The 4863-nt window shown below is 34.9% G+C and overlaps 1 pseudogene across 1 annotated transcript; it reads left to right on the top strand.

The window, feature by feature from the left end:
* The first annotated feature begins 2215 nt into the window (after window positions 1–2215).
* Window positions 2216–4572, top strand: LOC148855159 (large ribosomal subunit protein eL18y-like; annotated as a pseudogene). The gene is made up of 3 exons (XR_016113358.1): window positions 2216–2938; window positions 3490–4077; window positions 4298–4572. The product of XR_016113358.1 is annotated as a large ribosomal subunit protein eL18y-like (transcript).
* The last annotated feature ends 291 nt before the right edge of the window (window positions 4573–4863 follow it).

The following is a 4863-nucleotide window of genomic DNA, read 5'->3' as shown; positions in this document are numbered from 1 at the left end:
AAATATACTCTGAACCATTTGCATTGTTTCCAAATGCAGCACAAGAGTTGGTTTTGGATTGGTAGTAAACTCAAACATTGAGAATACTTACCGGGTAGTATCAGCACATAAGCGTCAAATTGTATTTTATATGATCTCTGTTCAAAATGTTGAATGATCATCGATCAGCCCAAGCATTTACAATTATCATGGCCTTTGATCTTGATTTGATATATTGATCTCTGTTAGGGGTACTATGGCTCATCACAAAACAACAAAAGGGTTGAACTCAAATGGTGAACATACAGGACGCCACGACTAATTTTTGTCTTTTTCTTCAATGAAGTTAAATACAAAGAAAAGGTTAAAAGGGTAAATTTCGATTTTTAAAGAAATTTATGTATCAACAGATTTGGACGGAATGCGGGGGAAGTATTTGCCCGATGATATTATGATATAAGGGAGGTCTTAGTCCATTTTTTTTTTAAAAAGGGGAAAGTTTCAGTATTTATAAAAGCATTGAAGGGAGGTTTAAGTTGTTTACACTCAAGTTTTTAAAATCGACCCGAAGAACGAACCGGTCAGGGGTTTAGTTTTTGGGTCAAATGGTCCGATTGTTTGAATTGAATAGTCAGTTCGTTCTGACAAAAAATAAAAATAAAATAAAAAATAGCTAAAACCGTTTGGATGATTAACCACCTGGGTTAGCGTTTTTTCTGTCCAAAATCAACGGTTTTTGACAAAAATCTAATTTTAGGGAAAAACAGAAATAATCACCTGACTGGTTTCCAATTTTTCTCGTCCAACCATCCGATCTGGTTCGATTTTGAAAACCATATTTACCCTAATATCTATGATGCTGGAAAGGTAAGATGCATAAATAACTTTTATGGCTAATCAGAATCCCCCGTAAGTTTTGATGAATACCAGCTGATTTTGATCGATTTTGAATACCATGTTTACCATAAATAACTTTTATTTCTTCCCCTTTTACTTCAAGAAGGGAGTTTTCTAATCTTTTATATAGAAATAGAAAAAAAAAAAACAATTGAAAGAGGAAAGTATCACAAACTTCTATGTTGTGTTGAGCTGCTGCAGAGAAACTGCTCAGGTTGAAGATCCCTGTTCTGGATAAGCTATTCAGAATAGTTTTTATGTATTAGTCATTCAATTGGTATTCCGAACGTTGATGTGTGTCTTCGGCTCAATTTGGAAGGAGTATAAATATAAATATATATAATATAAATGCTTATTAAAATCATACAAATTAGAAGGTTTTGCATTCTATATATCTATATTTGTGCTCCTTTCAAACTGAGCCTTCCCCATTTTCATCAAACATTACTTATGGGTGTTTTGTGTAGGATTCGCCTCAGAAGGCCAAAAGCCACTGCCCAAAAACCCTACCAAACGGGAACTTAGGAGATCTTTCAAGCTCCCAGAGCTCTCTCATATTGTATCTGTTTTTCATGATTCCATTGCTCATGCAATGTATAAAAGGTAATTGGAAATGGTCCTCTCTTTAATCCTGATTTAAATAAACCCATTAGAACCTAAATATCTAATGCATTAGTTTTGGGTTGAGACAAAATTAATTAAAGCAACATACAATCAAACTATGATTCAAATAGAGATAATAAGAAATAGTGAGACAAATTAAATCATTAATTACGCTAAAAATTGTTTCTCATGATGTTTTTTTAATTGGAAAAATTTTAAAGTTTCCTTAACTGGTCAAGTAGAAGCTTGCCCACCAACTTTTTACCCTTTTTTCCTTCTAAAAGGACTTTTCTACCTTTTCGAGGATGGAATAAGCCATCTTTTTGTTTTTTATTTTAAGAAAAGAAACATATTTATTAAATATGATAATGAAAAAAGGCCTAGAGAGGGACATGTAACTTCACCCTTAAAGCTTACAAGAAGCAAAATTCTATAGTGACTAGCTTATAATGGACTTATAACTAGGAACAAAGATTGTCAAGAAGAATAATAGGGGTGAAAATCTTTGTATGTTTTTGATGATTTTTGAACAGCTTCTGATTGATTGTTGGGAATCATGTCTTGATCCTCATTAAGGCTATGATTCTTCTTCTTTTCTGCACTCTCACCCATTTTTATTTTGGATTATTATTTTCCTTGGATGTACCATGCTTGACAAGTCTCTCATCATTGGGATTGGCTTTTTTAACAGGAGTGGCTACATATGTAAAGTTCAACTTTGGGAGCACATTATATTCTAATTTTACAAGCTTTACTGACGAGTCTTTAAAGGGGTTTCCTAACTCCAATCACCATATCACCCCAGTATCTTTCTTTCATAGTAGGTAGCACTTTGTTGATACCTCCTACATCCTTGTTTCTTGATTCTTAACTGGGTTGTCTTATGGAAAACAGTCAAAGCCTCCTATTTTTCTTAACTTTCTTCAACTACAACTTCGTTCTCATGAGGACTTTCCCTGACTACTTTCTATCCTGTCCTCTCTGAATCCATGTCGGCATTTTGTCAAACATTATGAATGCCATCTGCCTGCTCCATCACAAATTGTACATCAGGGACTTGCCAAGAAGAAACTCTTGAATAACTTCAATCTATCTGTTGATCTGTGTGTGCAGTTTGGGGACTAACTTCAGGTTTGATAGCAACTTTAGGCATGATGATTTCATTAGCACTCTTTTCAGTATCAACCGTTAGAGTAGTCATGTTTTTGGAGGATAAATACATCATTTGTTGGACTGTTAGAGCTGAAGCAATTTGAAACATTTAGAGGCATCGAATTCTGGACCTTTTGATTGCTTCAAGAACACCTATAAATAGGGACGGTCACCACTGGACAAAGTAGTCATTTCAACCATTTGTTTCCCATCTTTTTGGAGGCTTAGTCGAGTGGAGAGTTATCTGAAAAACTAACATGGGCTGAATCAGAGTTTGCAGGTTCAGAAAAGCAGAATAGAATAGAAGGTATGATGCTAATTTTTATATATTTGCATGCATATTTGTTTAACACTGTGTTTAGGGCCGATTTTCATTTAATCTCTTCATCAACCTGATCTAAACATGTATTTGTACTCTTTTCAGACCGAGCCTTATACAAATACAAAATAATACATTATACTTTTGGAAGGAGTACAAAATATATAGACTGCAAATAATACAAATGTATAGATTGCAAAAGCTTGTATTTTATATTATTTTGTATTGTAGATATGTAGGCGCTCTCAGGTTTGGCGCCCAAAATTCATTTGCGCGACCATTCCCTTGTTCGAAAGAACCCTTTCCTACACAATCCTCACCCCTCTACCCGTCCCTCTCCTCCTTCCTTTTTCATTTCTTCCTCTTCCCTCTCTCTACTCTTTTTGGGCTTTCCCACATCATGCTACTCTGGCACTTTATCCTTAGAGAAGAAAATCAAAATACTGAAACCCCCTCTCTCTATCTAATTTCGTTTTCCCTCTCTCTTTTTTGTTTTTTATGTTTCATTTTTTTACCGAACCCTAATCAATACCTAGTAGGAGATGGACCAAGAGAAGCAGCAGCAACAATGGGTATCGACCTAGTTGTAGAGGAAAAAGCAAGAAGACCAAGTGAACTGCCCCAAAATCCAATCACATTTGCCATGCTCGTCAAGCTATATAGATTTCTAAAGAGGCTGTTAATTATGAGCAGGGTCAACACAGCTCCGTTGTGCCTTTCTCGATTGATTAGCTAAAGGGAAAGGAGGATAAAATCATGGTTCTTGTCGGAACAGTTACCGATGATACTCGGGTTTATGAGGTGATGATGACTTTAAGGTTTACAAAGATAACGAGAGCAAGAATTTCGAAGGCAGCAGGTGAATGCTTGACATTTGAGCAACTGGATCACAGGGATGCACTTGGGCAGAACATGGTTGTTCTCCGAGGTCCTAAGAATGTTCGTAAATTAGTGAAACATTTCAGCAAACTATATGTACGGTCCAAGGGGAAGAAATTTGAGAGGGCTGGAGGGAGAAGAAACAGTAGAGGATTTAGGGTTTGTGTCATTTGTCAGTGCTATGGAGGTTTTTGTCGTGTACTATTCTGGCTCAAAAATTTTTGTTGGCATCGATCTTTTATTTTTTGGTAAGCAATTTTTGTTGGACATCTAACCATCTAGACATCTATGCTTTATTTTCCCTTTCTATCAGATGATTTGAGCCTTTATTATTCTAAATTGAATGGTAGTAATCAGAACATGCATATGTTTGGTTATGCATTGTTTCTTTCAAGGAATCTTACATAGATATAAGAGAGTTCAATTGAAGTTACTTATGATGCTGAAATAAGTAATCTAACGTGCTAGGGGGACAAAATGCTTGCAGAGGATTGTATAGGGAAGAAGAAATTAATTGAGTTGTTAGTCATACCTAGAAACCTCTCAATTTAATCTCAGGCATCAGGTATGTTTTCTAAGTTTTCATTGACTACTCAGGGAGGGATTTAATGAATTATGTCAACATTCTCAATGAAAACAAGAGGATTTTATTGCTTTTTCAGCTGAAACAAAATATTGCTAAGATACAAGACAGAACAATTGATTAATTTATTCTATTTAGCTATTGTCTAGACATGTTTGTTTACTCTGTTTTTTTATTGATTTCTTTTTCAATTTTATGTTACTTTGGATCGTAAAATGTTATAACTTGTAAGTGGTATTAATTATTTATTTTCTTAACCATATCTGGTTACTCATATCTCTCTGTTAAAAATGCTTAAATTCAAAAATTTAGTAAACTTCCACCTTTCTTTGCCACTACCCTCTCTATATCTAGGACAACTTATAATCAACCTAAAAGGTTTTCTTGTTCAGTAGATCCAACATCTGACATCTCAACTACCACGGGTATTTTCTGAGCATTGATATAAATC

The sequence above is a fragment of the Nelumbo lutea genome, chromosome 4 (genome assembly GCF_056320005.1).
Source record: "Nelumbo lutea isolate HS-2025 chromosome 4, American lotus-T2T, whole genome shotgun sequence".
Classification (NCBI taxonomy): Eukaryota; Viridiplantae; Streptophyta; class Magnoliopsida; order Proteales; family Nelumbonaceae; genus Nelumbo; species Nelumbo lutea.
Note: the sequence above shows the minus strand (reverse complement) of the source record. Positions and strands in the feature narration are given on the sequence as shown.